The sequence below is a fragment of the Triturus cristatus genome, chromosome 2_1 (genome assembly GCF_964204655.1).
Source record: "Triturus cristatus chromosome 2_1, aTriCri1.1, whole genome shotgun sequence".
Taxonomy (NCBI): Eukaryota; Metazoa; Chordata; class Amphibia; order Caudata; family Salamandridae; genus Triturus; species Triturus cristatus.
The window spans coordinates 1,035,205,298-1,035,232,717 of record NC_140581.1 but is presented as its reverse complement, the minus strand read 5'-3'; the positions used below and the strand labels follow the sequence as shown (position 1 = coordinate 1,035,232,717).

General features: G+C 41.4%; 1 long non-coding RNA gene across 1 annotated transcript; it reads right to left on the bottom strand.

The window, feature by feature from the left end:
* LOC146866289 (uncharacterized) lies at positions 1 to 26,771 on the bottom strand. Its single transcript, XR_014976781.1, has 5 exons — positions 26,723 to 26,771; positions 24,606 to 24,675; positions 21,564 to 21,602; positions 2,617 to 2,811; positions 1 to 129 (listed from the first exon to the last, which is right to left on the bottom strand). It is a non-coding gene; the product is annotated as an uncharacterized LOC146866289 (long non-coding RNA).
* Positions 26,772 to 27,420: the final 649 nt, after the last annotated feature.

Here is a 27,420-nt window from a genome sequence, read left to right as displayed (position 1 = left end):
TGAACATAAGATACAGCTTTTTACATTCGTTAAGAGAATAGACCTTCACTTATTTTGAAAGGGATGTTTTCTTTCTGATAGTAAAGAGCAGACACTTCTTTTCTCTTCAGATGAACCTCTTTTCTCTTTCTGTAAAGAAACACAGTCATATTAGTTTATAGTATATTGAAGATGTAGTGTTGATTTGTTTTTTGAAGCTATGCATTATCTGTATTCTAGAAACCAAAGTAAAATGCTAACCCCACATGCGTCTTCTTGCACCTTTCACGTGACTAATCTTCACCATTCTCGTTTCCCCTAATCTCCCTGTGCTGCTTCACGAGTCTATTCATTCAAGCTACTCAGATGATCCCCTAGGGATGTGACTCCTATTTGGACAGAACTCAGTTGAATCTCTTCCCACTGGCAAAATAACTCTGAAGTCCCACTGGCCTTTGATTGACAATTAATTCACTTGCACACCCATTCCCTCCCTTTCTCCCTGAGTGTGAATATGTTGAGATGTATATATATAAATGTAGTAGGCTATCTATCCTGTGTTTGGACTTTCAATCCGTAGCTATCATGCATCCTATTCATACAAGCTGTACATAACCGTTTCATAACCAGATTCTATGGGTATGCACATTCTTGTCAAAATGTTTATTATTCTTGCTGAATATATTTATTAAATAAATATATTGTTGAGATGAGAAAGCACAGTTTGAAAACCATTCGTGGAAGCTATAGAAGTTAATAAATTAAATTGGCAAAGGCCAAATTATAAAAAGCACAGTTAAGCATAAATGTGTTTGAGAGGATCATCCCTGGGAATGATTGTGGGGGGGGGTTAATCGATTAAAATGGTTAATAAAAAAGATTTTCTTGTCACCCAGTGGGTGCTGTGAATTCTGGGTAAGAGGAAATGCATCTTTCTGCTCGACATTTCATGGGTGAAATATAAAAAGAAGTCTTTAATGTCCAAGATTCATAAATTGTGATCACCCAATGAACATTTTGAAGGAGCAGTTGTGGAAAACATTTTTGTGAGTGCAACATCAAGATGATTGTAGCCATAAACAAATTGGAATGCAAACCATTGTAAATTAGCTACAAATTTGCTCAATGCAACATACAATATGTTTGTCTAAGGTAGGAAGGTAACGTTTACTAAGGGGACGTGATATAGCTGTACAAGTTTCTTTTACACATTATGTGGCAAGGGCTCCCTGGTGACCTTTTTGGTCCACCTGACTGCGGCATCCTTAAATTTGAAAATGAGGTGTCATTTCTTCCCCACTGTGAACCTTTTATTTACAAGCAGTGGCTGGGCTGTGATTGGTGGCCACATTGCAGTGCAAATTCCCAAAAGAGAAGGCTGTTGTCATACATGCCTTTCTTTTAGTGACATTTTGCTTAAAATATGCTTATTTATCATTCAAAGCTGTTCAGATTGAGACCCTCCATCTACAAATTTTCAGCCTGTTGTGTATTGTTGTACAAATGGTGAAAAAAAGACCTGACACAATATGCCACTTGGGCAGCGGAAATACAGATGCCACCGGATTCTATTCTGCCCAGACAATGTTTCCATATCATTACACTTTGCAATTCAGAATGGTGGATAGCTAGGTGATGCTACCTGCTTTCCAATGTTCCAAGCTGCAAAGCTCTGTACATTGTGTTTCAATCTGCAATAATTGTGCCAAGTTGTTTCTTGTGGGTGGGAAAGGACTATGTACCGCTGATAATCCTAATTTAGACACAAACTGGAGTTTGTTTCAGAATCGAGATTATGGGGCACTCAAAATTAGGCAGTAGGTGTTTCTACGGCCAGGCAGCAATCTGCCAGGCCTGGTTGCTGTTCCCAGTCCGGCCCTGAGTACTAGCCATACTGACATAAACTGTGACCAAGCAGTATTAGATAGGGATCACAATCTGCATCCAGTTGGCAACAAACTACCCTCAAATATTTAATCCATATCTTCTGATGTTCAAGCCTGTGTCCTGAAGCGGCTGGAGAGTGAACAGTGGCATTTGCCACCTATGTTTATATTGTCTCATCATTTGTTTCCCACTGTTTACATTGAGATTTGGTTTTGAGAAATATTGGATTTGTAAAATTAAGTGATGGAATGTGCTTGATGCATCATTGACTTTCTGTATCCTCATTTCCCCTCCTTTCCATGGCCTCATGCTAAATGAGCATGTGAATAACTATTTAGCTTTTTATGTGTCTAATAACATTTTAATAAAGACATGCTTGTTTGGGAGCGTGGGGTTATCAGAACTTGTATTGTGACACTCTCAACACTAGGTAAGCAACGTGGTAGGACTATGTACAATATTGTGCTATAACAAAAGTGTAGAGCTTCTAGGTATATTTATACGCCTGCACTGAAGGGTTGGTGCTATTAACACATACTTTGGTGAACATGTTTGTTTTTATAACCCCTATAAAGATTTCTTTCATCTTTCATTATTCCTATATTTATCAAAGTTAAAAATGAGGACAAAGGTGAAAAAGAGTGTGGTTGTTGTGATTTCTGATTGTTGGCCTCTTGTTGTTTAGAAGAGTGTCCCCACACAAAATGATTAAATATTTCTATAATGTTTACTGGTGCATGCATCCCCTACCTGATTTCATATTTAACCTTGAGCCGTGGAAGGCTTGGTCGTAGTGGGAGTAGTTGTTGTTGGTGTAGAAGTGGTTGGAGTAGTAGTGGTTGGAGTGGTAGTGGTTGGAGTAGTGGTGGTTGGAGTAGTAGTGGTCGGAGTTGTTGTACGGCGATGATAATGATGCTTCTTCTTGTGCCATTTTTTTTCATGCGACTGGAAAATAGAGAACAGAATAAAAAATATGCTACACTCAAATAAATTATAATACAGATGTACATAACAAGACATCACACTATAATCTTTGGCAAAAGGCATCAAGGAACATATACACCAAGGTTTTTGCTCACTACAGGCACACAAAGCAGAAAATACCAACAAAGGTGTATTTCCAGGGACATCAAAACACCAGCCTATGATTTAAGATTCATAGCACATTCACTGCAGGTAGTCACCCTTTCTGATACATAAATATAGCTTTTTATGGTGTGGCTTGGAACCATTCACATCCTTCCCCAAAAAATTCAAGAACTGGAAGTATGAAAGTGTGTATTGAAATGTTGTCCCTGTAATAACTGCTTTGGGAAACATAGACCTTCAATGTATTCTGATCACAAAGTGACCTAATTGTGAATTCTTTGGGATGAGCTGCTGCTTTTCTCCACATTATGTAAGCACAGAATGTAGGAGCCTTGATTAAGAAAACAAATATTTGGACTGTAGTTTGACTCTTTTACATGGATGTAGATTTTCTGAATTGCAGGAATTCACAAATCTTTACAAAGGTATTCCTGAAAAAGGTTTGATATGTTTGGCTCATATAGAGCGCTATTTGCATGAATGACTGGACTGTAAATCTAATACTCAATACATCAAAAAGCAATTCCAGTCTGCTCTAGCTGAGCACTGTAAGAGCCTGTCAGAGCAGTGCTGGAAAGCATGGAGCACAGCTTCTGGAGGAGAGGGAAGAAACAGAGCAGAGGGGTGGGGTGGCTACTTCAGTACAACAGAACCCTAGTTGCTGAGGCTCTTATCCCCGGCTGTAAATCGCCTGGTCTGAAGTGGGCTAAGATGCAGATGTAATGTTTGCGCCAGGTGAAGTGTTTGAGTTTTGCTTATTGCCATTGTGATGTGTGGCTAGCGGCTATGATCATTTGCGGTGTTTTCTTTGTGATGTGTGAGTGAGTCAGAGTGCACATCCTAAGTAATCATTTGCTGTATTTAGTGTATATATCTTTCTGACTTCTTGCAGGACATCCAGTATTATTTGCTGCTTGTTTATTCATTATTATTATTCATGCATTTAACTGTTGCATTTACCCAGTGTGTTATTATTGCTTGTATATATATATATATATATATATATATATATATATATATATATATATATATATATATATATATATATATATATTCACTGAAAAAACCATAGGTTTCAGGCACGTTATAGTTAGGAATTAGCATTTAAAAAGCCTTAGAAATTCACTGAGAAAAACATAGGTTTCAGGGGCGTTATAGTTAGCTGGACTTTTCACTCGTACAAAGCCATTGAAATTCCCCCGTTATAGTTAGTTCAGCTAACTATAACTCGCGCGCCCGCAATGCACTGCTGATGACGTCACATATTACATCACTCATGACATGGTCAGTGACATCACTGATGACATCTCAAATGACATCACTGATGACATCATCCAGTGAATGTCTGTTTTTCTGAAAATTAAATATGTTTTATATATGTATATCTCAAGGTCGATGGAAGAATAAATGGGTATATAAGTGTCTAAATGGATGATTTGTTTTTGAAAAATTGATTGTGTAACTGACTGATTAAGTGTATCATAGTGAATACATTGCTTAGTGAGTAATGTTTAAATGTGTAAATATCTGTATCAGTCTCTCACTTTGTGTATAAGTGGCTGCATGGGTTGGTGAGTAGCTACATGGGTTATTAGTTGTTTTTTTGAGTATCAGTATGAGTGTCTGCATGGTTCGGGGGGGGTATTACGTAGTGCATAGGTGCATGAATGAGTGACTCACTGTATGTGTTGAAGACAGCATGTGTGCAGGACTGTATGGGTGGATGAGTGTTTGTATGGGTGTGTTAGTGAGTGAATGACTGTCTCAATAGTGTCTTTATGAGTAACTACATATGTTTTAAACGAGTATATGTGACTATTGGTGTATATAAGTGAGTATATGTGAGAGTGAGAGATTGAAAGAGTTCCTGTATGAATAAGTATGTGTTTCTATAAGTGATTGTTTAAAAGACTAAGTATGTGTAAGTTTCCGTAGAAGTAAGTGTGGTGGTGTGTGTATAACTGTATATGCAAGTAAATGTATGTTTGATTCTTTATTAGCATGAGTGACTATGTGTGTGAGTAACTCTATGGATGAGTGGCATTGTGTAACAGGATGTATAGGTGTATGAGTACATATGATGAGTGAGTACATGTATGAGTGACTGTATAGGACTGTTGGTGAATGAGTGGATGTGTATGTGGATCTTAGAATTACTGAAGAGGTTGTTGTAACTGGTATTGGTATGTTTATTGTTTTGAAAATTTTAGTCTCTATTTTTGAATGTGTGTATCAAAGGTTATATTAGGGTGAGAGGAGGTCTGCCACTCTATCACAAGGATGATGTCATCAGTGATGTCATCAGTGATGTCATTTGAGATGTCATCAGTGATGTCATGAGTGATGTCACTGACCATGTCATGAGTGATGTAATATATGACGTCATCAGCAGTGCATTGCGGGCGCGCGAGTTATAGTTAGCTGAACTAACTATAACGGGGAAATTTCAATGGTTTTGTACAAGTGAAAAGTCCAGCTAACTATAACACCCCTGAAACCTATGGTTTTTTCAGTGAATTTCTGAGGTTTTTTAAATGCTAATTCCTAACTATAACGTGCCTGAAACCTATGGTTTTTTCTGTGAATTTCAAAGGTTTTTTAAATGCTAATTTCTAACTATGCCTACAGAGATAGGACATGTGAAGAAAGAAGAAAAAATGCACAGAAAGAAAAAAAAGAAGTGCAGAAAAAAGCAACAGAAGTCCTCAAAGACGAAGAAAAGTGCAGGAAGAAGGATAACGTGCAGAAAGAACATAAAGAAGAGCAGAAAGAATCCTTGTTGCGAAATCATCCTTTACCCTCAACTTTTTCAGACGGATACTGGTGGTAACTGAGTCTGACTAACCAGTCCTAGAGCCAGTGCTATGTTAAAAGACACTTAGAATACAGTGAAAACACCTACATACACTAGGGAACATTATGCGTTGGGGTCCCCCTGTAAGCCCCTAGTATATAATAGGGCAGGGGGATTAAAACTACCTCTTAAAACAGGCCACAGGGCGTTTTTGCACACGTTAACTCAGGCCCCGTCCCCTTCCTTCACCACTGTGTAAACACGCCCTGTGTCCGTTTTTAGTTGGGAGATTAAGTTCATTTGAATCCTGAGGGTCCCTAGGGTCCATCTAGCCCGCTAAGTACCTCCAGTAAGTGCCACAGAGCTGCATTGCAGAGAGGTGTAAAAAGTGGCACAGCCTGGACCACCTCTCTGCAATGCAGCTCAGTGGCGCTTACTGGAAGCACTTGGTGGGCTAGTTAGCCCCCAGGGGCCCTCAGTATTGAAGGGAAATTATATCCCCAATTTAAAACGTGCCATAGTGCGTGTTTGCACACGTCACCTCAGGCCCCGTCCCCTCCCTTCACCACTGTGTAAACGCGCCCTGTGGCTGTTCTAAGTTGAGAGATTAAGTCCCCTTGAATCCTAAGGGTCCCTAGGGTCAAACTAGACCACTAGGTACCTCCAGTAAGCGCCACAGAGCTGCGTTGCAGAGAGGTGTAAAAAGGGGCTTGGCCTCAGAACACCTGTCTGCAGCGCAGCTCCCTGGCGCATACTGGAGATGCCTGTTGGGCTAGTTGGCCCTCAGGGACCCTCAGTATTGAAGAGGAATTAATTCCCCAACTTACAACTCGCCAGGGGGGGCGTTTGCAGAGTGCTGCAAGGAGGGGGCGTGGCCTCCGGCACGATGCCAGTCTTTTATTTATTTTAATTTTTTAAGAAGGGGGGCTGTGTGGTTCCCCTTCTTATTCTAATTTATTGGCCCTGATGACCCCATCCCCCAGGGCCTGTCTCCTAATTATATTCTTTTGACCCCAATCCCCAGGGCCGGCCACTGTTTTTTATTATTTAAAAAAAATATATATTTATAGACCCACCTAGGACATGCTGGACAAACCGTACGTACCTATCACCATGACGATTTGAGTGATATTCATTAAAAGGCGACTATGCATACAATGAATCCACGTGGAATGTATTTAAACCACTAGTGAAGCTCTGACATGTCTGATGCCCTACCGTGCCTAATCCTGGTAGACACCCTTGTCGTTTATTTATACAAACATGGGTAGCTTTTGACGGGCACATTTAATACACATGCACACCAAGCCATTCAAAGGGGATTCGACAAAAATTTGACCAAAACTATGTAAGAAACCCCCCTCACGGTTAATAAAACACACATCCACTGCCGGATGTGTAATACTTTTTATTTTACTCTCTGGAAAGGGGACGAACATCACTTGAGAGTCACAGCGCGCTCCTGGCAGAGCCCAATGCTGTGTTACACCCACCATTGCCTGCCGAGTGCCACACACCTCTGGGTTGTATTCCACCAGCTAGTGCATATGCTATGACACTCTCTAGCCCATGTGCAATGTAACACCACCCCGTGAATATGTCATGCCACACTTGTCTTCGCACGGGTTATATTGCCCCATCTAACGTGCCTTCCTCGATGCCTATGTTATAACGCACAGTGCTATGCCATACATATTACAATCTGGGATCCATATCTTTGTCACAGTGCATATGCAACGTTACAATCCCCAGCACATATTTTATATTACAACTTTAGAGACTAGTTAGGTTACACAACACTGCCCTGTGCATATTACACTCCAAGGCACACATCGCATAGCACGCGCTAGTGCCTGTGCTATCTCGCGCTCTCCAATGAATCTGTCATTGCGCACAATGTATTGCATATTATATTTCACGCCCGGTTCATCTTATATCACACTTTTTGGTGCATAGTTTATACCATACACTATATCTAGTTTTCATTTTCAATCGTGCTCTCAGGACTATGTTCTATATAACACTGTGTTCACCTACCCTTTTCACGGGCATTACATTTTGCGATGGGGGGTGGAGGGTCAGGAGGTGTTTCTGCCAAGTGAGCCCGGAGTCACAGTCACAAACGTCCTCTTCTTCCTGAATAAAAGTGAGATTATGCTGCATACTTTTTCATATTTTAAGTAGTTCGCACAGACACACGTTTTAAAAACAATAAAGTTCCTAATACTCGCCTTCTCTGAACAGTTAGCTTGCTGCCCCATCCCCCTCCTCCCTATCCTCTGCTGTGTGAATCCATGGACTAGCCTCCTCCCTCCTGCCATGCATGGTCTGATGTGCTGCCACTGCCCTCAATTTAGTATGATGTACCAGTCCCCTCCTCCTGCCCTCCATTGCCCAATTCTATGCCCCATCATTGACCTCCTGCTTAAACTCTGTGCTTAGCTTGCTGCCCCTATTCTCCTTCCCCCTGCCCTCCGATGTCTTTGTGCATGCCCCTGCTCCATCCTTTTTGCCCACCATGTTCCATGGACCTGCCACTCCTATCTACTCTGAGTGTTCTGTTAAGCTGCCACTCCCCTCCCACCTGCCTAGCATTGTCAGATGACTGTAACCTGTCCCTGCCACCTCCACCCTGCCTGTCCACATGCCATGCCCCTATCCTCTTCCTCCTGTGCTACATGGTCCATTGTACTGCCACACCCTTCTGCCCTCCCTGGTCTGTTGTGCTGCAACTGCTCCTCCTGCCTGCCCTGTGCGGTCTGTTGTGAGGCCCCTTCCCCTGAACTTTCCTGTCCGTGCACAGGTCCTGACCCTCCCTTCTATCCTCCATCGTCCTTTGTGCATGCCCCTGCACCCTTCTTCTTGCCTATCATAGCCATTGTGCTGCCACTAACCCTCCCACTTGCCATGCATGGTCTTCTGTGCTGCCATGGCCCCTCCCACCTTCCCTGTGTGGTCAGTTAGCTGCCCCTGACCCCCTCCCACCTTCCCTCCATGGTCTGTGTGTATGCCATCACAGTCGCACTGTTGCTCTTCATGGTGTGTATTGCTTCTAGTGCCCATCCTGCCTGACCTCCATGGATATCTTGCTGCTCCTGCCCTGCCCCCTTGCCCCCAGCCCTCTGTTTACATGTGCAGACCCCTACTCCCTCCCTCCTGGCTTTTCTGTTCCATTGTAATGCCCCTGATCCTTCCCTCCTGCCCTTTATGGTCTGTTATGCTGCAGCTTTCTCTCCTGTCTTTCCATTATGGTCAGCTAGCTACCATTGCCTCTTGCCCCTCTGTTCTCTGTTGTCCATGTGCATGGTCCTGTCCCCTCCCTCTTGCTTTCTATGGATTGTTGTGCTGCACTCCCGTCCCGCATGCCCTGTGTGGTGTATTGTGCTGCTGCAAACCCTGATGCCTGTCCTACAGGGTCAGTTTGGTGCACCTCTCCATGTCCCTCCTGTCCTCTGTTAACCAAGTCCATGTCCCTACCCCATTTCCTTCCATGATCCAATGTACAATACTTGCGAAGATTTTGAAAAAAAAACTGGGGTATTGATTTTCCCCTTTGAGTTACATTGAAAAAGAGGAGATTGTAGACAGGAGACAGATCAAATAAAGCCCATTTGAGCTTAAAAACATTGGACGTTTCCTGGCTGAATCGGTCTGTTGGCATGTATGGTTGTACTACCATTGCCTCTTCCTTCTGCCCACAATGGTCTATTACATTGCCACAGTCTCTCTTGCAAGTCCTGTATTGTTGGTTTGTTGCCCCTGCCCCCCTTTCCACTGCCCTCCATAGTCTGTTGTGCTGCCACGGCCCTTCCTGCCTGCTCAGTGTGGTTAAATTGTTGCCTTTGCACCCTCCTACCTGCCTTCAATTTTCAGAGTCCGTGCCCCTGGCCTCTGCCTCTCAACAGTATCCTAATGAACAACTAGATTGCTAACATTATTTATTTATTACAAAAGTGTGGAACGCCTGATGTCATCTTGATGTAATCAAAACTGTAATTTCTAGAGCATTTCCTTTAGAAATTACAGATATGAGAGGGTCTTATTGGCATCAAAATTATGGTTAGTGCTCTAAAAGACTAAAATAAGGACATATTTTCTGAGTTTTCAAATAGCGACAAAGCACTTTTAAATTATTTGTTATCTTTACGTTTTTTTATCCAGTTGACCACTTGATTAAATGTTGCACTTAGGGGAGAGGATGCGGTGTTACTTCCAGAACTGCAGACTTTGCAACTGGGGAACCAGGTTGGAGTTTCTGCTTCAGCTCGACATTCTGTGATTCTGGTCAAATCACTTAGTCTCCCCATGTCTACAACCAAAATTAATTTGTTCTTGTGTGATGTAACCAATGCTCATGTAAAGCACTCCAATACCTGAAAAGTCTGCACTATAACACTGCAAAAACACAAAATAATAAGTGTTTTGCACACTTCTGTCATTGGGCTATATTTGGGCTACATCTGGATGATTTTGGGCTACATTTGGGCTCTTTTGTCTCCGGTGGCCATCTTGGGAGATTTATTTGTTATGAAGTTTCCTAATTTCCTCATGTACTGCAGTCTCCTCAGTAGGAAATGCTTTCAGTTTTTTACTTTGATTCCATCATGAAGGTATTCAGATATGTCACACATTTGCCATAAATTCTGAAAGTTAGCACTCTAGTTGCTCATTAGATCACTGTAGTAAACCTACTGTTCACCATGGAAGTCTGCTCCTGGTATTAAAAGTGCATGTTTCAGTCTGCATGTCAGAATTTTTTAATGAAGTAGAAGAGGATTTGAATAGTCACTCAAAATGTGCCCTCATATTCTTTCTTCAGCATTAATCATAATTTCTATGGCAAAATGAACCCCCTCATTGTGTTCCTTTTTAAATTAAATGTTTTAAGTGTTACCAGTTTATTCCAATCAAGATGGCTTCAGGTGTGCCATACTTTTGTCATAATAAAGACAGTAAGCGCTCTAGTTGTTTTTAAGAACACTCTGGGACATTCTGTCATTGGGCTATACTTGGGCTACATCTGGGTGATATTTGTGCTACATTTGGGCTCTTTTGTCTCTGGTGGCCATCTTGGGAGACTTATTTGTTATGAAGTTTCCTAATTTCCTCATTTACTGCAGTCTCCTCAGTAGGAAATACTTTCAGTTTTTTACTTTGATTCCATCAAGAAGGCATTCAGATGTGTCACACATTTGCCATAAATTCAGAATGTTAGCACTCTTTTTGCTCATTAGATCACTGTAGTAAAGCTACTGCTCACCAGGGAAAACTGCTGCTGGTATTGAAAGTGCATGTTTCAGTCTGCATGTCAGAATTTTTTAATGAAATAAAACAGGATTTCAGAAGTCAAAATGTGCCCTAGTTTTTCTTTCTGCAGCACTAATCATACTTGTTATGGAAAAATGAACCCCCTCATTTTGTTCCTTTTTAAATTAAATGTTTTAAGAGTTACCACTTTAATCCAAGCAAGATGGCTTCTGGTGTGCCATACGTTTATCATAAGTAGGACTGTTAGCGCTCTAGTTGTTCTTTGGAACACTCTGGGAAGCTGCAGTAGAACACAAAGGAATCAACTGACAGTCTCTGCCCTTGTTGGATGTACATGTTTTACTGAGAATGTCAGACTTCATTCTCACATGACTGAGAAAGATAATGTGAATTTACAGAAAATAAGCTCTCATAGATCACCTTCCAAACCTCTGTGGGAAAAGCATGAGAAAATTTTTTTCTCTCAATCATGATATCCCAGCAGAAGGCTTTTTCACATGGTGAAATCACCTTAGAACATACCACAATTCCTAAAATGAGTATGGTACCATCAACAAATGATTTATAATGTAACTAAAGTCTTAAAACCTTCTATTAACTGCAATGCTTTTTAATGAGGTGCTATCATGTATATTGGTCCCAAGATGGCTGCCAACACTTCTTGGATGAAGTGCTGACAGCCAATCAGATCTCAGGATGAGATGTGTGGTTAGGCTCCGCCCACATATATATATGATTTTACTTTTGATTTTCTCAGGAACTACTGAACAGATTGACACCAGACCTGCAAAAGGCACTTCCCTGAGCTGAGGACTACCTCTCTGCCAAATTTCAAGTAATTCTGTTCAGCCGTTCGGGCTGTACCTTGGACTAAAGGTCCCTATGGAAAATTGCATGGGGAAAATGCGCTTTGGGACCCCCCTTTTTTCTCAGCCCCCGCTTGACGAATCCCCCCCGAGACTTTCAGGGTAGGAGCGGATCGGAGCGCCCCATCTATTTTGAAAATTTCGCGAGGATTCGTCTACCGGCGCCAAAGTTATTCCAAATAGAATGTTGCGGATTTCCTATGGAAACACGGTCCTAACTATAACTATCTACTGGCGACTGCCAGTAGATAATATATATATATATATATATATATATATATATATATATATATATATATATATATATATATATATATATATATATATATCCTTTTCTTCCAACACGGCTCCAATAAACGAGAACCAAGGGATGGACACAGACCCGAAGTAAGTGCTTGCAGTGTTTTATTGTCCAGAAGTCGTCGATACGCGTTTCGGCTCGGGAGAGCCTTGTTCACTCGACATGGTATCATAAAGTACATACATTTAAAGTGACAGTGCATACATACGTCATACCCCACGTGGTCAGACAATGGATAGACATAGAAGAGATACACATAATGCTCTCACATTATCAATCAGCTTGGGGTAAAATCGTCAATCATGTGCAAAGTAGCAATGTAAAATTCAAAATACAATGGAAAATTCTAACCTTAAACCTATTGTTGGAATTGAGCAGAACATCATGGTGGTAAATGAACCAAGTTCTACCCCAACTAGTGGAAATGGCCGGCATGTAATATTCAGTATTTATAGTGTATAGGAGATAGCTTATACATCCACATGAGTAAATGCAAACAATCTCAGCCTCAAAATTCATGTAAAATACAGAATGGCAAGCCTGGGCTGGGAGTGAATCCTGGTAGACATGAAAAAGCTTAAAGCTTTGAACCTGTGACAAGTAGCGTAACAACAATCTGCATGAAATACACTCGAATTATATTTCTAAGTATGGGTGAAGTTCCCATCATAATCGTATGAAGGTAAATACCCTGGAATAGAACCCACAGATAAAAGGGGGGCATGGCATCACCATTATATATGTCAGTCTCAGAGACAGAGCAACTAGTAAAGGACCCACATGAATATTAACCACTATACAATATAATTTTAATGTATAGTGAAAATAAGGACATAATATGTCCGTATGGTTGGAGACACTGAAGGTGCTTGTCATGTGAATATCATGGCAAACATAAACCTGTAAAGTATCAAGATACATCACCACTCGTAATAATGTGGAAGATGTATAAATGTGCAAAATAGCAAAAGTGCATATATAAATATATAAATATATAAATATAGGCAATATAAATATATAAATATATAGATATAAAACTATATGCATTAAGAACAAATAGAAACTTGAAACTTAATAAGGATAAAACAGGTTAAAATTCTACCGTAAAATCAGTAAAAATATAGTGTCAGTAACCTATAAAACATAATAAAGATAGAATATCAAGTCAATATATGAGAGACATAATGTGGCTAGCATGTGAGGTTGCTAATAATAGATGGGACACCATGGACCAGGTATTCTACAGGCATGTGTACAGATCTTCAGTCACATTCAAGCCATTCGGGTGCTTAGTGTCGAGTTGTAATATGTATCTTGTCTCGAGTTTTCTGAGTTTGTATTCGCGGTCTCCACCTCTTCTACTGGGAGGTACGGCATCGATTACAAAGTAATTGAGACCTTTGTTGTTAGATTGATGGAATTTCTTAAAATGTCTGGCCACAGGATAAGTGCTATCTTCATTCGAGATTGCGCGAAGGTGTTGAAGAATGCGCTTGTGGACCTGGAGTTTAGTACTCCCTATGTATTGGAGTTTGCAGGGGCAAATCAAGACATAGATGGCAAATTCGGTCTTACACGTCAGGAGTTTGGTAATTTTGAATGCAGTTTGACAAAAAGGGGTGGTATAGGATAGTGTGTTGATCCCATGAGAGCAAGCTTTGCAGGTTCTGCATCTAAAAAAGCCTTTATGTGTTTGCAGCCACAAGGTTTTTTCCATGATCTCTGGGTCGGTCGACACCAGACAATCCCTCATGGATGGGGCCTTACTGTAGGTAATGGACACCCTCTGCGGTAGCAGGGGTCCAATAACCGGATCACATAACACTAAGGGCCAGCAGGTTTGCACGATCTTATGTATGGCTCTGTGTTGTTTGCTAAAACTCATGATAAGGCGAAAATCAGGTTTGAGTTTAGTGTAGTTAGTGGTGTCTAAGGTCTCAAGGTGTGTCAAAGAGCGTTTGTCTTGGAGAAGAATGTTCCTATCTATGCCGGAAGTTTTGGAAATGGCAGAATCAATGACATTGAGTTGGTAACCTCTTGCGAGAAATCTGGCTTTACTCGATTCTTGGGCAGTTCTAAGGTCAGTGCTGTTGCTACATACTCGCTTCAGACGGAGCATTTCTCCATATGGAATGCTCTTTATGAGGTGCTGGGGGTGAGAACTCTGAGCGTGAAGAATAGAATTACCCGCTGTTTCTTTCCTGTATAATCGAGTCTCTAGTTTATCATTGAGCACATATATTTGTGTGTCCAAGAAATTGACAGTAGTGTCACTGACATTGACTGTGAAGTGTAGATTTAGATGGTTACAGTTTAAGTTGTTAACAAACTCTAACGCCCCTTCAATGTTACCCTTCCAGACCACAAATAAATCGTCAATATAGCGCAGCCATATAACAATGTTGTTCTCCATAACCTTTTGGTACTTGATGTTGAGGACCAGCTCTTCCCACCAGCCCATGTGTAGGCAAGCGTATCTGGGGGAAAAGCTGGCCCCCATGGCTACACCTCTGGTCTGTTGAAATAACAGATTATTGAACATAAAAATGTTATGTGTGAGACAAAACTCAATCATGGATATCAACATATCATTATGTGCCTGAAATTCAACCTCACGTTGTGCAAGAAAGAATTTAATTGCTTTGATACCATCAGTGTGTTGGATGCTAGTATACAACGAGGAAACATCAAGTGCCAGCATAAGAAAGTCTTTTTGCCAAGTGAACCCCTGAATTTTCCTTAGAAAGTCACTTGTATCGCGAACATACGATGGCAGTTCCTTTACAAAATCCTGAAGAAAGTAGTCAATATAGATGGAAGTGTTTTCAAGAAGGCCTTCTTTTGCAGTAATGATTGGTCTTCCTGGCGGGTTGACCATGTCCTTGTGTACCTTGGGGATGAAATAGATACTAGGAATTGTAGGATTTTCTTTTCTCAAAAATTTAAATTCATCTTCGCTGATAAGATCTTTTTTCCTCCAGCCAGCAAGTTTGTTATAATATTCCTGGTACATGGATTTGAGATGAGCCGTGTTCGTGCGGCTGTAACATTCTCTATCATTCAACTGTCTGAAAGCTTCATTGTGGTAATCTTCCTGTGATAAAAGGACAATGTTGCCGCCTTTGTCGCTGTTGCGAATCACAGTGTCTTTATTTAGTTTTAGTTTTGTCATAAGATTGTTGTACTTGATTTCTTTCTCATTGTATCGTCTTTTGGCCATCAAGGTGGTTTTGTTGAGCCTTTTGATCTTGGAAGTAACCTAACTATAACTATCTACTGGCGACTGCCAGTATATAATATATATATATATATATATATATATATATATATATATATATCCACAAGAACAAAGCGCCACCACACCGGTTTCTGGAAAGAGGCTTTATTTGATTGGCGCAGGGAACAGCATGTAGGAGGCACCTGACGCGTTTCGGCCAATTGCCTTTCTCGAAGGTGTTGCCCCATCAGTGCAGTGTCCCAGGTGTAACTTGTCTCAAGATCACATGTCCCACACCTACCACACTACAATTCCCATGATTCATCTGGGATGGTAGCGTAGTGTTACTGCAAACGAAATGATGTTTTTTGCTGCTTTGCCAGTCCCGAAATGATGTTGCAGGTAAGTGTGGCAGGTGGGAGAAGACTGGTGCACAAAGTAAACCTGCTGTTACCCTCGAACTGCCCATAAGCGCTGTGTCCAGAACCTGCCTTGGATAGGCGTCTGCCTTCCTCAGCTCCCTTTCTCTCCTTACTGCACAATCGCCGGAAATCCTTAGGCTTGCAGGTCAGGTGAGCGGGTCATGTCCCCCATCAAAATTCACAGAAAGAGGGCTGTCGTCGGGGACCCCCAACCCTGCAGGGCGGTCGTGGCTACAACGGGAGACAGCAATTCCCGTCAATGAATATCCACAAGAACAAAGCGCCACCACACCGGTTTCTGGAAAGAGGCTTTATTTGATTGGCGCAGGGAACAGCATGTAGGAGGCACCTGACGCGTTTCGGCCAATTGCCTTTCTCGAAGGTGTTGCCCCATCAGTGCAGTGTCCCAGGTGTAACTTGTCTCAAGATCACATGTCCCACACCTACCACACTACAATTCCCATGATTCATCTGGGATGGTAGCGTAGTGTTACTGCAAACGAAATGATGTTTTTTGCTGCTTTGCCAGTCCCGAAATGATGTTGCAGGTAAGTGTGGCAGGTGGGAGAAGACTGGTGCACAAAGTAAACCTGCTGTTACCCTCGAACTGCCCATAAGCGCTGTGTCCAGAACCTGCCTTGGATAGGCGTCTGCCTTCCTCAGCTCCCTTTCTCTCCTTACTGCACAATTGCCGGAAATCCTTAGGCTTGCAGGTCAGGTGAGCGGGTCATGTCCCCCATCAAAATTCACAGAAAGAGGGCTGTCGTCGGGGACCCCCAACCCTGCAGGGCGGTCGTGGCTACAACGGGAGACAGCAATTCCCGTCAATGAATATCCACAAGAACAAAGCGCCACCACACCGGTTTCTGGAAAGAGGCTTTATTTGATTGGCGCAGGGAACAGCATGTAGGAGGCACCTGACGCGTTTCGGCCAATTGCCTTTCTCGAAGGTGTTGCCCCATCAGTGCAGTGTCCCAGGTGTAACTTGTCTCAAGATCACATGTCCCACACCTACCACACTACAATTCCCATGATTCATCTGGGATGGTAGCGTAGTGTTACTGCAAACGAAATGATGTTTTTTGCTGCTTTGCCAGTCCCGAAATGATGTTGCAGGTAAGTGTGGCAGGTGGGAGAAGACTGGTGCACAAAGTAAACCTGCTGTTACCCTCGAACTGCCCATAAGCGCTGTGTCCAGAACCTGCCTTGGATAGGCATCTGCCTTCCTCAGCTCCCTTTCTCTCCTTACTGCACAATCGCCGGAAATCCTTAGGCTTGCAGGTCAGGTGAGCGGGTCATGTCCCCCATCAAAATTCACAGAAAGAGGGCTGTCGTCGGGGACCCCCAACCCTGCAGGGCGGTCGTGGCTACAACGGGAGACAGCAATTCCCGTCAATGAATATCCACAAGAACAAAGCGCCACCACACCGGTTTCTGGAAAGAGGCTTTATTTGATTGGCGCAGGGAACAGCATGTAGGAGGCACCTGACGCGTTTCGGCCAATTGCCTTTCTCGAAGGTGTTGCCCCATCAGTGCAGTGTCCCAGGTGTAACTTGTCTCAAGATCACATGTCCCACACCTACCACACTACAATTCCCATGATTCATCTGGGATGGTAGCGTAGTGTTACTGCAAACGAAATGATGTTTTTTGCTGCTTTGCCAGTCCCGAAATGATGTTGCAGGTAAGTGTGGCAGGTGGGAGAAGACTGGTGCACAAAGTAAACCTGCTGTTACCCTCGAACTGCCCATAAGCGCTGTGTCCAGAACCTGCCTTGGATAGGCGTCTGCCTTCCTCAGCTCCCTTTCTCTCCTTACTGCACAATCGCCGGAAATCCTTAGGCTTGCAGGTCAGGTGAGCGGGTCATGTCCCCCATCAAAATTCACAGAAAGAGGGCTGTCGTCGGGGACCCCCAACCCTGCAGGGCGGTCGTGGCTACAACGGGAGACAGCAATTCCCGTCAATGAATATCCACAAGAACAAAGCGCCACCACACCGGTTTCTGGAAAGAGGCTTTATTTGATTGGCGCAGGGAACAGCATGTAGGAGGCACCTGACGCGTTTCGGCCAATTGCCTTTCTCGAAGGTGTTGCCCCATCAGTGCAGTGTCCCAGGTGTAACTTGTCTCAAGATCACATGTCCCACTCCTACCACACTACAATTCCCATGATTCATCTGGGATGGTAGCGTAGTGTTACTGCAAACGAAATGATGTTTTTTGCTGCTTTGCCAGTCCCGAAATGATGTTGCAGTTAAGTGTGGCAGGTGGGAGAAGACTGGTGCACAAAGTAAACCTGCTATTACCCTCGAACTGCCCATAAGCGCTGTGTCCAGAACCTGCCTTGGATAGGCGTCTGCCTTCCTCAGCTCCCTTTCTCTCCTTACTGCACAATCGCCGGAAATGCTTAGGCTTGCAGGTCAGGTGAGCGGGTCATGTCCCCCATCAAAATTCACAGAAAGAGGGCTGTCGTCGGGGACCCCCAACCCTGCAAGGCGGTCGTGGCTACAACGGGAGACAGCAATTCCCGTCAATGAATATCCACAAGAACAAAGCGCCACCACACCGGTTTCTGGAAAGAGGCTTTATTTGATTGGCGCAGGGAACAGCATGTAGGAGGCACCTGACGCGTTTCGGCCAATTGCCTTTCTCGAAGGTGTTGCCCCATCAGTGCAGTGTCCCAGGTGTAACTTGTCTCAAGATCACATGTCCCACACCTACCACACTACAATTCCCATGATTCATCTGGGATGGTAGCGTAGTGTTACTGCAAACGAAATGATGTTTTTTGCTGCTTTGCCAGTCCCGAAATGATGTTGCAGGTAAGTGTGGCAGGTGGGAGAAGACTGGTGCACAAAGTAAACCTGCTGTTACCCTCGAACTGCCCATAAGCGCTGTGTCCAGAACCTGCCTTGGATAGGCGTCTGCCTTCCTCAGCTCCCTTTCTCTCCTTACTGCACAATTGCCGGAAATCCTTAGGCTTGCAGGTCAGGTGAGCGGGTCATGTCCCCCATCAAAATTCACAGAAAGAGGGCTGTCGTCGGGGACCCCCAACCCTGCAGGGCGGTCGTGGCTACAACGGGAGACAGCAATTACCGTCAATGAATATCCACAAGAACAAAGCGCCACCACACCGGTTTCTGGAAAGAGGCTTTATTTGATTGGCGCAGGGAACAGCATGTAGGAGGCACCTGACGCGTTTCGGCCAATTGCCTTTCTCGAAGGTGTTGCCCCATCAGTGCAGTGTCCCAGGTGTAACTTGTCTCAAGATCACATGTCCCACACCTACCACACTACAATTCCCATGATTCATCTGGGATGGTAGCGTAGTGTTACTGCAAACGAAATGATGTTTTTTGCTGCTTTGCCAGTCCCGAAATGATGTTGCAGGTAAGTGTGGCAGGTGGGAGAAGACTGGTGCACAAAGTAAACCTGCTGTTACCCTCGAACTGCCCATAAGCGCTGTGTCCAGAACCTGCCTTGGATATATATATATATATTTTTTTAATGTTGTAAATAAAACCCCAAGCCTTATTCGAAAAAGATAGTCTTTGTATTTTGCAAAGCGAAACCCCTTTCTAGATGTTGTTGTGTTTTATGTCTTCTGCCTCATCGTGTTTGGGCCATCGTGTGGGGTGGTAGTATTTTGAAGGCAAGGCAAGACAATTGCTTTGGAAAGGAGTTGGGAAGAAGGTCTCTGGTGTTGGTGGGAGCAGGAAGCCAGTTTTTTTTTTGCAGCATCTGGAACGGGGAGGAGAGGTCATCTTATGTATGGCTCCCAATCAAACCTCCGTCATTGAGCAACAGTTGAAAGCAGGAGCAGATGAGTCTAGGGACCATACAGAACATAAAACTAAAGCTTAGTAACAGTAAATAACACTGATGTTTTTCATCAAGAGGTTCTAATTAACATCTTAGATATCACAAACAATGCTCTTGTAATTATTTGATGTTACTCAGAACCTCTTGGGGAAAAACATCCCTGATGTTCACTGTTACCCATCTATAATTCAAAATATTAATCACTTCTTACATAAATGTGAAATAATCTCCACAATTGTAATTTTCTTAGCGTACCAGTGCAAATGGGATGATTCCCTCCCATGCGTACTATCACATGTTTCTGTTTCTATCATTTTTCCCCAATGGTAATTATTTTTCGCAAGTGATGAAGATCTTCTCCTTTTCCATCAGTTTTGAGGATTTTGATTTCCCATTTGCACTCAAGAAAGAGATTTCCTAATTTTCTGAACAGGATTAAATCATTGAGCATTTCTAAGACTGCAATAGGTTACAAGTATGTGAATGTGAATATTACCAATATTCAGAAAATCATTGTTATGTGGGTTGTTCCTAGGATTTCAGGGCATCCTTTTGTTGTAGTGCCTACTTCCGGTCTCTGGGAAATTATAATGTGCAGTATTAATCAACTTGGGCTAATATTATGCATGTGTAAATCCCTTTATGGGTGTATCTTCAGCTTTTTAGAATACCAAACTTGAATTTACAATTATTAATACAAGTAAGACTTACAACCAAAAAAGGGGAAATATTTGGAGTCCATCATCAAACATTTTCTTGCAGCAGAAAGTGACTGATCACCATTCATTTATCACATCGCCACTGATCACATTCCAGTTTTCAACAGTTTGAAGCATCTGACATCAAATCTACTGATGATCGGAGCTTTGATATGTAACGTTTGTTTTATCCCTCTTCTTGAACCTGATTTCCAACTACATGCAGTGAGAGGATCCACTCGTCCAGGATTGAGAAGTGAAACATGATAAGCATGTAGAAATATTACAGTTTGACTGCTTAGCTGTACCCAGGACATTAGAACACACTTGTGAGATAGATCTTATGCCTCAAGCCTTTATGATACGAGCTATTCATTGGAAAATATCTAAAAGGACACCATGGGCCATATCATGATGGGCTTTAATGGTACAGCTTAAATCTCAGTACCTAGTTTATGTTTCTGCAAGGCATAAAGTTAATTCATTTAACCTGATTATTTTCTGAGTTACTGCTTTATTTTATAAGAGACCTGCTTTGAAACAGTGAGCAAGGTTTGCCTCTTTAAATTTCTGGTCTGTGCTGTCTGAAAATAACATTGTAACTCAGAGAAATATCGGGTTAAATGAATTCACTTTATTCCCCCAAAGGTGCATAAAATAGATGCTGGACTCTGAGCTTCACCTCTGAAGTGGCCCCCTTTAGCCAGATTCAACAGGAAAATACATTAAGCCTTAATTTTACATGAATTGCTGATATATTGCATATCTGTCCAATTTATCTTGGAATAATGCAAAGAAAAAGTAAGAAAGTGAAATGTTGATCAACCATTGAGTCAGACACCGTCTCTCTCGCCCATCTGGGATTACTTGTGTTCCTTTGCAGAAAATTAGCAGTTAAGATGTACTGTTCTATCTCAAAGAATGTCACAAACAATGTGGATATGGTTGGTCTATGTCTCTAATAGTCCTGGCAAACATGGAATGGAATACTAATCAAAGTAAGTACCATTGGTTCAAATTAAATTGTTTCCTTACTTTTATTTGAAATAAATCCATTCAATCCCAGAAGCCTGAATATTATCAACAGTCAGTCAAGAAAAATATTTTATAAAGCATATGCAAATCAGATACAATGAACCTACAAGAAAAATAAGCATACAAATATAGAACGCCATGGTCACTGCAGGATGTAAGAAACTATTGAGGAATGTCTCATACTTACACCACTGTCACTTGCACTTCTCTCATCCCGTTCAAAGGCCTGGAATGGAGGGAAGATACAAATTTAGAAGAAAAAAGTGTTCTTAGTCAGTGTAGTTGAGGTGCAATGTAATGTAAGAGCAACACTTTTATCAACCATTAACTTAAAGTTACCCTTACCACTTGTCACTGAAATATTCAGCTACCCTCTAAACCTGCCTTAATGGCATAACACTGCGTTCCTCTCCATCAGCTCCAACGCTGATTCCAGCAGCTTCTATAGGCAAGTTTTGAATCGCTATCTCGACTATCATCTCAGATTCCACTCCTTTGACAATGAGCCCTTTCTGATTTACAACTGCTGCAAAACGGCCAAAATAAGGTACAATCTGCCATGTACATTTCACACACAGCTCACTCATTCACCAAGATTCTGGGAGCGTGACGTTATCAACAGTGTATTGTAGGAGATCCATTCCAAAAAAGGTGGTGATGTTATGTGATAAATGGCGAATACCGCCAGTGGTGACATACTTTCCAATAAATAGGTAGAAAACACATTTCAGCAACGAATTTCATTTCACTAAGTGCCGAGTGGCAGAGAAATTGCAGTGACACTGGCTTTCCATCTGCAGGAACCTGGAGCTTCACTAAAGGTTAAGCTGCAAATGTGCTAAAACTGGTGTCATTGCCTAGAAGTGCTCACTACATATTCGAGAACTACGGAAAGAGAAATCCCATGCACTCCATATGTCTATTTTTAACCCCTGAAGATCAAAAATTACCCTGGTTGTTTCCATTTCCATCCGATCAGGACTACAGTGGGTTCCCAGGTTACACCTGTCAATCTTTCCAGAATAGGACCCTATGTGTTTCAGACCCCATGGGTTCATAGCAGGGTTGCAATTTAATTATAATCTGAAACATGAACCTTGACATATATATGTCCTGAGTCAGTCACAGCCAATCATAGTTCGTGCCTAGTTGAGCATCATTTAGTGAGTCAGAATTATATTGCATACTTCAATTCTCCCACCCAACAGTGTATAATATGCAAGACAAAAAAAGCCTTATTTAGAGTTCGACAGACAAGATAGTCTTTCAAAACAGGACAGATGCACCATCCACCATATTGCAACTCTCATAGGCTATATTGCACTTGTTATAAGAAAGATGGGAGGTTCAGTACATTTGTGAAGCTTACAAGTATTTTCTGTTGCAAAAACATCTTTGAAAAACAAAATAATAAATAAAGGTTTATGCCTAATTTGTGATCAGATCTTATTGTACAATGAATTAACTTTTTCAAATAAAAAGTGAGTTATTATGCTGTTGTTGAAAGTTTCTTATCTTGAAGAGGAAGCAATGAAAGAAACAACTTGGATGTGGAAATACCAAATTAGACAGATTACAGTGTGTAGACTGAGCAGCCAATGAGAAATTCTAATGATTGACCTTGTCTATGTTATGGGCATCACTGAAAGTGAAATGGAAAAAGTAGGGCAAGGGAGTGTACATTGATAATTCTCTACCATATAAATAATGTGTAGGCCTTTATCAGTATTGCGACCCGACCAGGCAGCTCCTGTTCATTCTTAATTTGTACAATTATATCAAGTGGCAATATGTTATGACCACATTCTAAGCAGTGTGGTTGCATGATTGCAAGAAACCTTTCCAGTACAGAAGATTGAGCGCTCCATTAAAGAGGGAGAACAATGGCAGATGCAGGTCCTCTCTAAAATTCCAATATAATACATGGGATTCTGTAATCCCTGTTTAAAGGCACATCTCTAAATTCTTTATAATCGGCAACTAGTGACAAACTCAGTCGCCGATTATAAAGCAGTGACGTCAGAACTCTACTATTATATATTATTCCAGTTTAGTTCTGACTTCACAATGCCTGCCGCCACTGCCAGCAGCTACGGTGATAGGCAGGTCAGGTCACTAAGCATTGTTGAAGCAGCTGTTTAAAGCACCGAGACCAGAACGTTGCTTTTCTTTTTTCTGATCTGTTTAACAGGTTACAATGACAAGCAGAAAGAAGATGTTTACTATTTTGCACTCCTTAGATAGAGAAAAGAAATAATCTTTCTACGGTTGTATGCATTACGAGCTACTTCAGCTTTTTTTTTTAAACGTATTTGTATTGAACTGTTTCTAAAATCTGTTTGCAACAAATATCTAACAAGTTGTTGATATATTTAATTTTGCCCTAGAGGATTTATTTGTATTCTTCATGTTTGCAAACATGCTCACTCTTTCATATGATAAAGCTACGATTCAATGTTTTAAGAGGTCTGTGGGAAAGGTGATGGTGTGACCATGTATTATATATGATAATGTACCCCCTGGCGTACACGATAAGGGAATTGCAAGTCAACTCTGAGTTCAATAGCCTCATAATAGAACTCGGCCTCCGGCCTTATTCCTCAATATGGTTATGGAACTGCTCAGTGACTTGCAATTATGTACGGCAGGGGGTACTTTATCCATTATATTACACTTTTTGTTTCCCCTTTTAGTAAACATTGTTTTGTTCTTAATTCTATATGTGTGCTAAAAGAATCTTCTGAGGAATCGCTGCTAGTTTAATGCCCTCTCTCCCCTTATCAGCCCGCACTGCACAGTAGAGGCTTTAACAACCAGCACAGTAATATCACTTATGTTAGCCATAGATTTTTCAGAGTGGTTTTTCTGAATACTGATATTAACTGGTGCTGTCCACCTGCAGCTTATGTGGTTTCAAAAGAAAATATTACACACTGCAAATGCCCTATCATTACTTCAAGACTGTTGAATATTTAATGTCATTCTCAAGGACGGACACATTTTGAAATGCTTCTAGCAACCAGACAATCCAAAAGCACAATTCGAGCCAAAGGAGTGCAGTAGGACGTGTTTCCAATTCCCAATTTAGGGAAACTGACTACCACACACATGACATTGGAGACTATCTACTTATCAACAGAAGCACAAAAGATATTTTCACTAAAAGCATTGTTGAGTGAGACTAACAAAGTACTACATGTCTGCTAATGTCCCACATATCATCACTCACCGCAATGCAGACTGCTAAGGCCAGAAGGCAGGACACCACAACTAAGGTCCTCATCTTTTATGAATGGTATCTACAAGTGAATATGAAAAAACAAATGGTTAATAAAGAGCACATTTCCGAAGGTCCAGCCATGATCTCCGATGGTGATTGGCAGGAAACCTGCACCTAGGTTTCATTTTGTTGGAGGTTACAATTGGTTCCATATTTATAATTGTAACCTATTCTCAGCACCAATGAAGTTTTGCAGCAATGGAGGAGTAAACTATCCAGTAGTGAAAAAAAATTATATGGCAAGGCATGGGCAATTTTGTGGCATTGAGGCAATGACATGTAACTATGCAGCACACTTTGTGGCAATATTAAGTAGGTATTTTAATATTTAACACACTTTAATATAAAATGGATCAAAGTGCAAAAACATTTGTTTCTTGATGTACAAAAATATAAAGATTTAGCACATGAGATAAAAAAAATATAAGCACAGATGCATAATTTAATTAACATTTGCCTCTTCACGCCCTGTGTGAAACAGATGCAGTGGTGCAATGTGCAGAAAACAAGCTTATCTATACAGATTGAGATAAATGGTGTGCCTCACTTATTCAGTACATCACAGATTTATGTTTGCTTCATTTCACGCAGTAGAACCTGTTGTAACATCCCTGTTCGTTAACAGAAACCCCCCTGCAAATAGTCAAAATCCCTTCTGCCAGCCCAATTATAGAAGATATTTCTAGTATCTGGTCAAAAATGTTCACCTCATTGCATACGTGATATAGCTTTCGGGGGCCGAATGGTAGCCCGCTAGCACAATAAAATGTGAATCATTGTGTGGCACTACTCTTTGCTGCATTTTAATAACTTTTCATCTGTTAGAGACAGAAACTATTTTAGAATCTTTAAAATATTCAGCCTTTGGTGAACTATGTGGCTGGAGCAGTTAATTAATATTTCTGCAGAAATGTTAATTTTCTTCCATCATTATTTTCTACAGGCCCTGCCTATAGGGATGTAGGTTTACTTTCCAGTTTGAAAGTTCTTTAATCGAATTTTACATATGAGTGTGCACGATTAATATGGGATAGTGCCATTTAATAGGTTAAGACAAAATTGACAAATATGACGAGCAGACAAATATGTTTAGTCTTTTGTTAGCTGAACAGTATGCCTTTAGTTGTATTTTTCACTGTGCTTTAACCAGATCGTGTGTTTTTTTAATGAAATTGAAAAACATTTATGATGGCATCCACAAACATTCTGACGGTCCGATTCACAAAGGTAAACTTAGACCTGAAGTCTAAATGTAGAGCAGAAGTTTGACTTTATACCTGAAGTCTGAAGATAGGCCTGAAGTCTAAAGGCCCAATTCAAGTCTGAGTTCACCTTTGTGAATCAGACCATGAGTGTTTTTTTCACCCAATTTAGAAACCTAAGTTAGGCCCTCAATGCCTGGCCTAATATATATATGCTCTATAAGGTAGCTGGGAAGTGCTTCCTTCCAGAGGCAACACTCCCTCCTGGGAAAAGATATGATACAGGGTCAATCACAAAATCCTGTTTTCAAATTGAGGACATAAGCAGAATTTCTGTATGTCAGTCAGGAAGGGGCTTTGCTTGTCAATGTAACATATGGATAAGCAAGAGACTTAAACAACCTTCTGCGAGCTCAAACTTTAGAGGAATCATGTCCAAATGCATGTTTAATCTAATAAATATGCCGTTTTAATTTCAACAGCTTTACAGCATTTCGAATCGAGACCACTGAACAGATATGCATTGTGCGTTTTATAAACGGAAAGGAGCATATAAATACTATGACTGACAGGGATTATGTTTGAAAAAAAACAGCTGGACGCCCACCCTACTCCTAGGTTTGCATTTTTGGATAATTTGGTCCAGAAAAGACATGTATTATATGGATTCATCCCAGGCTTTGTATGTGTGTCATAAAACACATCGGTGTGGGCTTTTAAAAAGTAATTATAAACTGTTTCATTAATGTCCAATCAAGTTTACCTTGAAATTATATAGAAATGATCAAAACCTAAATCCACTCGACTGGTTACCCTTTCATCCAGATCTGACAAGCAATCTGAAGGTTAAAAGCAATGACTTACCAGGAGGAGCTTGTTCAAGGATTGTCTTCTAATGCTTTTGTGGTTGAAGTGGTGTTTGGTGTTTGGTGTTACAATGCCTGAACATTTATAGTGTTCGTTTAAGGGCCTGGCTTTACCAGGATTAGGGATGATTGTGTCACACACATTACAGTGGGTGGTAAATAATCCACCCTTGATGACTCCTGCCCTGGTTTCCCCGGCTGCTGCCTTTCAGTGATATATTTAGTAAAAACTGTGTTCTTGTTAAATAAACTAGGTAGGAAGACGAAACTCCACACTTGAGTAGTCAAAGTTTCAGTGGCTATTCAAACCACAATTTAGGCGTAGTCTGATACTTGTGTGTTCAATAATGCCCTTCACATTTTGAGACAGGGGCTTTTTTTGATTCTAGGACTTGGGTGCTGAAATCTACACAGTATTAGAATGATTGATCCCTTAGTATTGTTCCTGCTTCTTGCTCACTGCTTAAGGCTCTGTCTGTCGCTGAGACAGCGAGGGTGATTATGAACTGAACTGAAACTCTAACTAGGTAACTGTGGGTCAGAATTTGCAACTCGTTGCCATGGGGGAAATAGCAAAAATATAAATGTAACAAAATATAACAAATCAACCAATATTCTTCTCCTAGTTTCAATTCTTAAGAGTTTCAGTGGACATAATTAGATGTTGCAATTCATCATTATGACATTTTAAACAAA